At 40.9% G+C, this 12451-nt stretch overlaps 1 non-coding gene across 1 annotated transcript; it reads right to left on the reverse strand.

Moving 5' to 3' along the window:
- Positions 1–3362: 3362 nt before the first annotated feature.
- Positions 3363–3463, reverse strand: Trnar-ccu (transfer RNA arginine (anticodon CCU)). The gene is made up of 2 exons: positions 3427–3463; positions 3363–3398 (listed from the first exon to the last, which is right to left on the reverse strand). It is a non-coding gene; the product is annotated as a tRNA-Arg (tRNA).
- Positions 3464–12451: the final 8988 nt, after the last annotated feature.

A 12451-nucleotide genomic window follows, 5' to 3' on the forward strand; every position in this document is an offset into this window, starting at 1 on the left:
TAATACATGTCCGTGGGTTTTTCAATGTTCGGTTATTTCCGTGGCTTCATGCGGAAAGGGAACCGTCGTCTGCAATCAACGACATGGACCATTCTGGGGCCAGTTTCATAAGATAGCAGGGAACCGACTGACAGTCGATCGACTGCCCAGTCGATGGACTGTGGTTGATCGCCGTGTCACCGAAAAGCGCGTTTCATGAGCGAATCACCGTCACCCGCGGACAACCGCAGTCGACCGACTGTACAGTAATCCGAATGGCCAAGTCGAGGGCTAAATTTAGCAACAGTACCACTTCCGTTTGCTCATTCGCACGTGGAAATGGCCGATTTCGAAGAAAAAACAAGTCTCGGCCCGCTCAAAATAACAATGACCGAGACTTTCAGTAATTCCTTCGCGTGACGTCAAACCCTCTTACGCCATAATGTGACGTCTTCAAGACATAACCCTGACTTGTCTCCTGGATTACTGCGTCATGATAGATACATTTCGAAGAACAATCACAAGGTTTGGCTCACAATCCAAAAAAGTGTGAGCATTCTGCCATTGACTGTGCGGATAATTACATTTATTTTCGGTTTACCGCAGTAAGCCGAACACAGTGTTGGGGGGAGAGCATCACCGTGTTTGGCCGACTTCCGGTGAGACGACCCGCAGTCGGCCGAGTGAAATTTTGTTCGTGAAACCCGATAACGTCGGATTACTGTGGTTCTCTCGGACAACTGCTGGTCCTTGTTGCTGACAAAAACATGATTTTAACACAGAATGTAATGTCAGAATAGCTATATAAACGCTATTGTGTTTTAATCGTAGCAATAGGGTCCGATATTTAGACGAGACAAGTATAATGCCGACGAGTCGGAGACTAAGAATAAAGTAAAACAATAGGGACTATATGAATGACGCGCATTTGACACTCTGAGTGATTAGGCTGAAATGAAATTGCCTACAAAATGTCGTCTGCATGACTGCATGTTCGACCCGTGTTGTTCTTTGTATAAATAGCTTAAACAATGACGACAACCCGTTGATTACTGGAAAATAAACCACTCGTGGGTATTTGCAGCCGCTTGGAATTACCAAGCGGCTGCAAATACCCACTCGTGGTTTATTTTCCAGTATTAAATCAACTCGTGGTCATTGTTTAAGCTCTATGTTACTTATGGTTTGAACATGGAAGTTCTTCTCTTCTTGTCGTTCGCTGTTAGATCGTCAGTCCGGACTGCAGGGCTGTCCTCTCCAAGTCCTCTAACATGGAAGTTAAGGTTTCCCTCGTGGCAAGTCGGGTTGTTTTGGCCCCTGGGTAGGCGAGCTGCCATACAGAACGGCGTTACCCGTGTTTGTCCCTGTATGCGTGTATTTACACAACCCGAAGAATTCGGATGTGATCTTGGACTCTCTATGGAGGGCTTAATTTGCGAGCACCGAGATGTGTTTAGACACGTGAGTTGTGCACAGTCATAGCTGACTTTGGCCAACAAAGCCATAGCAGAACGGGGGTTTGAACCCACTCTTATAGTGACGAACTTGGTACAAAGCAAGCGTGCTTAACTCAATAGAGGAAAAACACATCAACATACCTGTATAGACCTCAATGGAATGTCCTGTGCTGTCCGTTGTTTTGTCAGTTTCAACCTGCACATAGCACGTGCCTGACTCCCTGGCGTAAGCGCAGGAGTCACACTGGGAGTGTCTCATGCACTCCCCGACACACATCATCGCTGACAAAACAGACGTCATCGCTTGGTGAGTGATGACGTTTCGTCCATCGTGACGTTGCCAGTAAAGTTGTCTGGTGACAGCAGCTGAGGCTATGCAGATGACGGCACAAACGATCAATTGACGCAAGCACGTTATTTTTGGAACCCTGCGCAGAAAAGAATTTTTCAGAAAATGTGATTAAAAACAAAAATGAAAACAGAATATCTGCTAGCGTTCTATAATCAAGAATCGGAAAACAAAACAAAAACGTACTTTTCCTTCTTTAAAAAAAAAGAATTCTTAATTTAGAGAATATTATAACTCGTAAACACATTTATTGTGCCCTTCTACTATCTCTGTGTGTATCCAGAATTCTCCACTTTGATCAAATGAACTTCGCTGCAAGTTACTGCTTGTATTCCGCGAGAAGTGTAATAGCCTACTAATAAATAACAGAAATATGACATACCCTTGGAGAACTTCAACCAGTTTTCGAAATAATCTGGAGAAAAAAATGTATTATGCTTACCCCTGTATTTGACCTTTCCTTTACGATTCCTATATTGATTATCAAGGCTGCATAAAGCGAACAAAGATCATTTAAGCCTGTTATTTTGCTGTGCAGGCTCAGACACGGTGATTTGCAGAAATTCAACAGACGTTTGTGTTCTTTATTTTATTCATTGCTTCTTGGCGAAAACATGGATCCCCACCGTTCCCCCTCAATCTCCACTCACCCCCCACCCTCGCGCATGCGCACCTCCAGAAGTGAAAAATATTTGCTTGGCAGGAATGGGGTGTTATCGACCTCTCAGCATCCAAACTTTTCAAAAGGCTATACATAAGTGTCCAAGACAACATTTGGACACCGTCAACACACACACAAAATACAAAGCGGGGGAAAGCATACGATTAAAGTAAGTGCATAAAGCTGGTATTTTATTTACCAACCCTATTTATTTCAGAAGCTAAAAGCATATAAGTAGGAGGGACAAAGGTCTGCTCTGAGTGTAAAAAGTGTGCTCTTTTCCTGTTACGTTCTCCGCAGTTCCACACACACAGCCGACAGTGACGCAATACGGACTTAATGGAAGACTGTCTTTGTCGCATGTTTGGTACTAAAAGGGAACAACAATGAAAGCTTTAAGCTTTCAGGGGCCCGGGTAGCTCAGGTGGTAGAGCACTGGATTTGTGATCGAAAGGTCGCTGGTTCGAATCCGGGCCGGGACGGACACGGGTCAACTTTATGAGCAGACCCAGAGACGGTATCCATCTCCCACCCCCGTGTCACCACAATGGCACGTTAAAGATCTTGGTCATTCTACCATAAGTGCAGAAGGCTGATACCACCTAAACACGCATACATCAAAAGCCGTGAGGGCGTAAAAACTCGAATCGTATAAACCAATTCATGTCCAGTATAGGCAATTAAGACCTGACGGACAATAAGCCCCTTAAATTTACTTTAAGCGTTAAGCATTAACACTCTAGTGAGTGAAATGCATCAGAATACTCTCCTTAAGTAGCGGTTGTGACTGCAGGTGAGGTACTTGCCTTTGTCGTCGGGTCAATAAAGAAGGTAGGGATGTTCCACTACGGTTTTGCAAAACAGAAAGCACTGAAATTAGAACGACACATGACATTTGCACAGAAAAAATAAAAATCACCTCCGACGGGACTCGAACCCGCAATCCCCGGCTAGCACAGTATTTTCGCCGATCCGGCGTCTAGGAGGCCGATGCCTTATCCATTAGGCCACGGAGGCTTGAATGTAACTATCAAGTTATGACTATATATAGCTATTCTGATGAACAAGTGGGAGAATTCGGGGGCTGTGATGCCGAGGTCACATGCCGAGTCTCAGTGATTATCAAAATTAATGGTCGAAGTTAGCGGATCATGAAAAAATTGCGAGCTTCAGCGAGCTTTTTCATGACCGCGAACTGAGACCATTATTTTTGATAATCACTGAGACGAGGTATGTAACCTCTTTATTCCTCCTTTCTTCAGTTATTCAAAGAAAAGAGGAGTTTTTGTGCGAAAGTTTGATCGAATCATATTCACCCAACCAGTCTACCTGCGCAGGCGATCGATTAATGCGCGGTTGTATAGTTCCGTGCAAATCATTCAATTCTGTTAACACTTCTTGTCAGTTTCCATGTTTTGAACTAAAATCAAGTACACAGTCATGTTGTCATTCTGCTGTGGCGGTAAAGGCAGATAGTGTGTGTTCTGTTCATGTTTTGGTATCGCTCAGGAAATGTTCTTTCCTCGAATGTGACTAGCAGACGAAGTTTTACACCCGTGTTCCAACGTTAAAAACTGTATGAAGTTCAGTTTTCTGGGGCAAAATAGTGTATGAAACCGCTGCATGTTCTTTAAGTTGATTAAATGTTTGGAATTGATTGCGTGTGATCTATTTATAAAATGAAATATTGTTGAAAACTGACCGTCGGATTGCAGTCTTGTCGATGCAGCCGAAATCTGGAAGGGGAACTACTCGTGTCGCTAGACAAAGTATAAGAGTTACTTTTCCTTGGAATCTTGCTAGCGATAAACGATTGTGCACGGCAGATCTGAATTCAGAAAACAACCAAACTCATGGATTTTATATTGAGATTCATGTGTTCAAGCCTGTAGTTGCTGGTTTAAATGCGGTATGGTTGTATTGTTTGCTCCAGAAATGTATATTTTGTACATTAGAGTGTTCTGAACTTTTGAGTCGCAAAAAGTAGATCCACAATGTGTACAGTCTCTACCCATGAGCTATCGAGGATTCAGGCCCGTTGTTGGGTAAGTGATTTTGGTTGTTGGGTAAGTTACCGAAAAATAACTAGCCCTACAAGTTTACAGAGATAAAGAAGCAGAGGGGGGAATAATGGATGGTCTCTTCCGATCAGCAAAGCATAATGCTACGGAAGTCGGCCATTTTTCTCAATATCCAAAAGCATATTGTCAATAACAAAGACGCATGGTTCCGGTTTACCCACCTGTACCACACGATGTTTCACTGATCGACAACAGCATACACTGACAACTTGAAATTCTTCTCGGGAATGTCTTTCAGCTTTACAAATGTCGATAGCATACCCTGTTCTGCTAACTTCCCGATGAAACAGGACTAAACCTATTATTTTCTGTCCCTAAACACCACAAAATGCCCAAAGTCGAAAGATGTAGTACAAACAGGGGAGTAAAACGGAGTTCACAGTTGCCGACTGACACACATTTTCGCATTCGGCTTTTCTTATCTTGTAACTCCACACTAAATACCCCACTTCCCCTCTGAAGTATTGATGTACAACCCATGGCACTAACATTCATGTAGTCGTTTATAACTGAGGTTGAAAAATTCGCTTCATGACGAGACAAGTATAAATGCCATTCATCCAAACTGGAAACGTCGCTGCCGTCTGCTCGCTTTGTACGGATTAGCTGTTCTCTTTTCCTCCCCTTGTTGCATCCTACTTCTTCAGTTGTTTCTAGTTTTCCGTTGATGTTGTGTTTTGGTTTTCTTCATAAGTAGTCTTGTTCAAAATTTAAAAAAACTCAAACTTCTTTTTGTTGTATACGAATGAACTAATAAAAAGCTGTTTAACAGCTGTGTTGTCAAATCGAGTTTTTTTCCAAAGTCAGTGTGGCGCCTGCGCAAAACTAATGCGCATAAGAAACGGCGTCTGCTATCAAAACCTGAGATCAACGCATCGACGCAAAAACTGTCATTTTGTAAGTTTGGAACAACAAATAAAGGTCAGAACAGCTATATAATCGCTATTTAGACTCGAACATTATACTTGTCTCGTCTAAATATCGGGCCCAATTGCTACGCTGAAAACACAATAGCTCTTAATGATGAGTTGCTTTGTTTCACGTCTTTCTCTATTTTTGTTTTTATTTCTCAACGCGAGTAATGAAATTATATAATTAATTGAATAGCTTGTCGGGTTTTGTTTTTGTTTTTTTATCAGCCTATAATACAGACTGTCCAATGGATGCTGACACAAAGAAGCAGTTTCACGTTTTGTTCTGGGAGCAAGCTGCTCGGGATTTTGAGGTGTTGATTAATTAATGTTGTATACATGTTTAAACTCAACCTGTAACATCTGTTACACACAGATAAGAGAAGCTCGTTGGGTGGGGAAAAATCATCAGATTATAGTGGTGTATATCCTGAATGGGCAGAGTACGATAACACCTAACACAATAGGAGTAATCGAATGATGCATGCTGCAATTTTCTTGAACAATTATTTTTTTAATTTCGAAGCTGCGTGCCAGTTCAAGAAATGCTGTCAGTCAGTTCAAGGTTAAATTGTCGACTGTCTTTCAAATAAAAAGTGCAAAGCGTGAGTTCAAGTGAGAATTGAAGTTATATATTAGCACATGTGCAATGTTGGAAAAGACATAGTTATTTTTCGTTATTGTATCTTACATTGTACATTTACTTATAACTTCCATTTTTATATTATTTTAAATGCAAGTATGGACATCCAGAATTGCATTTTGTGAATTCGTTCGGAATAGATTCTACAGATCAACATACTCAAGTTTGGATCGCTACGGTCAGATTGTGTTTCAATCTTGAAACTCTCAAAAACAAGAAATTCCTTCGAGGTAGGAAAAACACCCCCGTCAAAGGGAAATAACCTTCTCAGTTGGTGGCAGTGACTGAGTGAGAATGGTTATTTGCCTTTGACCATTAAGATGTCCCTCTATAAGTCCTTGTATAATTTTAATCCACCAATAACTCCCTAACCGTGTGTTTGACTGGTCCCAAATTTTGTAAGGACCGTCTCAGGAATGTATAGAACCTGTTCACCAAGTTTGGTGACGATCGGTCCGTTCATTCTTGAGATCTATATGCGAACACAAACAAACAAACAAACACATGGACCGAATCCAATAACTCCCTAACCGTGTGTTTGACTGGTCCCAATTTTTGTAAGGACCGTCTCAGGAATGTATAGAACCTGTTCACCAAGTTTGGTGACGATCGGTCCGTTCATTCTTGAGATCTATATGCGAACACAAACAAACAAACACATGGACCGAATCCTATACACACCCCTATACCGGGGGTGTAACAACTGTTAGAAAGGATGGTGACGTCTCACTGAACAAAAGGCACCGTTCCTTCAGACTAAGGAATACCTTTTGCACACTTTTGTTGGTATAACAAATGTTGATCAATTTCAAGTGGTACTTGTGGTACTTGTGGTACTTGTGGTACTTGTGTCTGTTGTCACAGATAAAATCAGAGTGCACTTTCATATAAACCACCCCTTCAAGTATTTGCAGAAACATATCGTGTTATAAAACGCTGAGTGCGATTATGTTGACTTGTTCGAGAATATGTGCCACATAGCCCGTTTGTGAACCCACCGAAATCAGCATTCATTTTCACCATTTTGCTTACTTTTGCATGGTTTTGAATTTCAAGGTGAGTTACTTCAATCTGGGTTTTAAGGCTCTAATCTACCCCTGAGAAAAATTATCTATAAAAAAAACCACAGATGTGATTGAAATCGGGTATTTGCTTTTTATGTTACATTTATTCAGTGGTGATTCCTGAGCAAAAGTCTGATAACTTATATTCACGTTGCATACCATCACCATCATAAACACTACTACCAGTACACAACACCACATGACAATGCACACATATAGACACACACACACACACACACACGCACACACACACACACACACGCGCGCGCGCGCACACACACACACACACACACACACATACACATACACATACACACACACGCACACACACACACACACACACACACATACGCACGCACACACACACACACACACACACATACACACACACACACACACACTGACATACATATCCGTTCACCCATAATGATATAAATACAATCATGTTCAATACTTCTTTATTTTAACTACAGCTCTGAAAAGCAAATAGAAAACAACCACTTTACAAAGTATCCATAACTTTAACGTCATAAATGACAGCGGTCCTTTTTTCAGGCAAACGGGCGGTGTCACGGACTGAAAACTCTGTCTGAACAATCCTTGGATTGTGTGTGTGTGTGTCTGTGCGTGCGTGCGTGTGTGTGTGTGTGTGTGTGTAGAGCGATTCAGACCAAACTACTGGACCGATCTTTATGAAATTTGACATGAGAGTTCCTGGGTATGATATCCCCGGACGTTTTTTTTCTTTTTTTTGATAAATGTCTTTGATGACGTCATATCCGGCTTTTCGTGAAAGTTGAGGCGGCACTGTCACGCCCTCATTTTTCAACCAAATTGGTTGAAATTTTGGTCAAGTAATGTTCGACGAAGCCCGGACTTCGATAGTGCATTTCAGCTTGGTGGCTTAAAATTTAATTAATGACTTTGGTCATTAAAAATCTGAACATTGTAAAAAAAAAAACATTTTTTATAAAACTATTCAAATTTACGTTTATCTTATTCTCCAACATTTGCTGATTCCAAAAACATATACATATGTTATATTTGGATTAAAAACAAGCTCTGAAAATAAAAATTATTATCAAAATATTTTTTCGAAATCAATTTAAAAACACTTTCATCTTATTCCTTGTCGGTTCCTGATTCCAAAAACATATAGATATGATATGTTTGGATTCAAAACACGCTCAGAAAGTTAAAACGAAGAGAGGTACAGAAAAGCGTGCTATCCTTCTCAGCGCAACTACTACCCCGCTCTTCTTGTCAATTTCACTGCCTTCGCCATGAGCGGTGGACTGACGATGCTACGGTCTTGCTGAAACATTGCATTGCGTTCAGTTTCATTCTGTGAGTTCGACAGCTACTTGACTAAATCTTGTATTTTCGCCTTACGCGACTTGTTTCCTTTTACAATTACTTCTCCTTCTTTCTCTTTCTCTCTCTCCCTCTCTATTCCTTCCCTCCCACTCTTTCTCTTCCCCCCCCCCCCCCACCCCATCCATATCTCCCCCTCTCTCTCTCCCTCAGTCTCCTCTTGCTCACCATGCCCCGCTCCCTCTCTCTATTCCCCTCCTCTCACATCTCACTCTCTGTCTAAAGTGTACTGCACCGTTAATGGAAACCGAATCCTCTTTTCCATTAGAGGTTTCAGTTCTTGACAGCCGCGGGGACTGCACAGGAGTAAAAGTTAAAGACACAGTCTTACCCGTGTGAACGATTCGATTTACCATCTTGGATTTCTTAAGGCTTTTACATGGGATAAGACATTCCCTCCACTTGGACGCATACCAAAACTCAACTATCTGGTAGCTTTACAGCGAATTGTGGGAATTTGTCTGTGAACTAATTTCTCTGATCAACACCATCGTGCAAGGATCACCTTATCCCACGTACAATCCCTGAAAGATCTTTCATAGTGTACACTCTAAAAACCGTAGGACTTTTAATATCAGTTTTACTACTACTACTTCATAGTGTATATTATCGTGTTAACGGCAAGGATGGTGTCTTTAAGTATTTGAGAGCCCGAAGTTAACTTCCCGATCGTTTGACTTCGCGAACTCTTTTTTTTACCAGAAATTAAGTGCCAATGCTTCGAGGAGCAAGCCTTGGTGAAGTAGTTTTCGCGAAGTCTTTTTACCAAACATTCAGTGCCAATGCTTCGAGGAGCAAGCTTTGTGAAGTAGTTTTCGCGAAGTCTTTTTTACCAAACATCCAGTGCCAATGCTTCGAGGAGGAAGCTTGGTGAAGTAGTTTTCGCGAAGTCTTTTTTACCAAACATTCAGTGCCAATGCTTCGAGGAGGAAGCTTGGTGAAGTAGTTTTCGCGAAGTCTTTTTTACCAGAAATTCAGTGCCAATGCTTCGAGGAGGAAGCTTTGTGAAGGCAGGTTTCACGGTAATCAGACTCTTTGATGTGTGTAAACTTTGCCTTGAAATTACTTGCTTACTGTGTTGATTTTCATCATTTTTTCTGCTTGGCATGAGTAAGTATGGTATTTGCAATACAAAAAAATAAATAAAAGCTAAAATGTTTGTGTTTGAGCAATTATTTGAGCGAGTTTTTCGAAGCGAACGTGTGAATCCTGACAGACACCATTTCCTTCTGTCACATGACCCCATCTCAAAGTGTGATTCAAGCAGACACGAAATATCACACAAAACATATGATAATGGGGTTATTAATTCAATTAATACACAAGGTTAGTCTCTGACTAGATAAAATAGGGAAAAAATATCAAATGGGAGCATAAAACCGTTTCTGGAAAAATTTTCAATCGCCACCGAAAGTGTCTGTCAGTAAAAAAAACACGTGCTTTGTTTGCAAAGCAAAGCCTAATTTTACACATCGCGTGCTTTTGTCTGTTATTCTTGCTTGTGAACATCATTTTATTGATGTTCTTCACTGGAAAGCAGGTGTATCATCAACAGTATCACAAAATCGCAAAGAATGAACATTTTTGTTGTGATCCGACCGGTGTCTGTAGACGGAATCACACGTTCGGCAAACTTCGTTTTTAACGGAAATAACCGAGCCTTTCATCGGAAACGACGTTTCAACCGCTTCATATCGTCTGCAGGAAGAAAAAGAGGAATGCGATACCCAGTAAGTAAAACATTTAATCGTTTTTAGTGCCTTTTGATCAAGTTTTGTTGCGTCTGTCAGCAACGTTCGGCAACCCAACGTTCGGCACAGCGACGCGCGCATACGGATTTGCAGCATTTGCATTCGGAAAGTGAGGGATTTGTGAGTTCGTTTGCATAATTTCAATCGCTAGTAGGTTTTCCCTTCGTCTCCCATTGTTGTGTTTGCATGTTATTGGCATTTCATTGTGTAAATTGAAAGTTTGTGAGTAACAGTAGTACAATCTGTCGAACGTTGGCGACGCTGACAGACGCAAATATCGAACGTTGCCTTCAATGACAGAAGGGCTTGGCGATCATACTTTCGATTCGTAGGAACACAATATGGAGACAGCAATGTGCGCTCGTTACCACAACGGTCATGAACCGGTGTAACACGAAATTTTTACTCCACGAAAAATTGACTCCGGAGTAAACTTCCAGTAAAAATCTTGTACGAAAAAAGAACTCCACAAGGAACTAAATTTTTACTCCCCAAATATTTACTCCCAGTAAACATCTCGTACGAGAAACTTAGGGTCTACTCCTTCGTTTATAATTCGCGCAATATCCCATTTACGTGCAATCCCGTTTTGCCGCCGTCCCATTTTGGCGACATTTCACAAGCCAAGCGTCATCTTACTATCGCATCCCATTTTGGCGCAATCCCGTTTCGCCGCTATCCCATTTTTTTATTTTTTATTTTTTATTTTTACATTTAGTCAAGTTTTGACTAAAATAATGTTTTAACGTAGAGGGGGAATCGAGACGAGGGTCGTGGTGTATGTGTGTGTGTCTGTCTGTGCGTGTGTATGTGTGTGTGTGTAGAGCGATTCAGACCAAACTACTGGACCGATCTTTATGACATTTGACATGAGAGTTCCTGGGAATGATATCCCCGGATATTTTTTTTTTATTTTTTTCGATAAATACCTTTGATGACGTCATATCCGGCTTTTTGTAAAAGTTGAGGCGGCAGTGTCACACCGTCATTTTTCAATCAAATTGAAATTTTGGCCAAGCAATCTCTGACGAAGGTCGGACTTCGGTATTGCATTTCAATTTGGTGGCTTACAAATTAATTGATAACTTTGGTCATTGAAAACCTGAAAATTGTAAAAAAAAAAAATTTGTTTTTAAAACGATACAAATTTACATTCATCTTATTCTTCATCATTTTCTGATTCCAAAAACATATAAATATGTTATATTCGGATTAAAAACAAGCTCTGAAAATTAAAAATATAAAAATTATTATTAAAACAAAATTTCCGAAATCGATTTAAAAACAATTTCATCTTATTCCTTGTGGGTTCCTGATTCCAAAAACATATAGATGTGATATGTTTGGATTAAAAACACGCTCAGAAAGTTAAAAAGAATAGAGATAGAAAAGCGTGCTATCGATCCTTCTCAGCGCAACTACTACCCCGCTCTTCTTGTCAATGTCACTGCCTTTGCATCGAGCGGTGAACTGACGATGCTACGAGTATACGCTGTTGCTGTAAAAATGCAGTGAGTTCAGTTTCATTCTGTTAGTTCGACAGCTTGACTAAATGTTGTACATGAACAAAGTATGCAAACCAGATGATCCAGCGACGTCCTTCCCAATTTATGTCCAATGGACGTCTACCCACAACACGCCACTGGATGCCGCGTGGTCAGCCAACCATGTGGTGCCAGTCGTGAAAACCAGGTTCTTTGTCCCACAAAGAGACATTCAAGTTTGGGACTTTGTGACCGCTGACTTTGTCAGCATGGATGGAAAGGTGGAGAGATACAGGGCGGTGATCATCCCCAAGTCAACCCATTTCCCCGATGGGCCAGATCGAGAGGAGATTTGTGTGAAGTGTTTGCGCGCAAAAGACAATGAGAGATACTATGTCTTTCCTAATGTTGATGACATTTCATGCTTGCCAATGGCTCAGATAAAAAAAATCCCACCAACCAACCATGAACAACAGGGGGGATTACTTTTTTTGACATGTGATCAAGTCTCATTTGAGCGTTCACAGTGTTACCTGAGAATAGCACACCCCCTTGAATTGGGAACAAAGAAAAAGCGTTGTATATATGCATTTTTGAATGCTTTTCTAAAGTCATAAGTTCATTATTTGTGATTTTTTTTTTTATGGATTGTTTTGCTGAATACATGCAGTTAAGAAATTGACCCCGTTTTCAAATT

This window comes from Littorina saxatilis, unplaced genomic scaffold (genome assembly GCF_037325665.1).
Source record: "Littorina saxatilis isolate snail1 unplaced genomic scaffold, US_GU_Lsax_2.0 scaffold_319, whole genome shotgun sequence".
NCBI lineage: Eukaryota > Metazoa > Mollusca > Gastropoda > Littorinimorpha > Littorinidae > Littorina > Littorina saxatilis.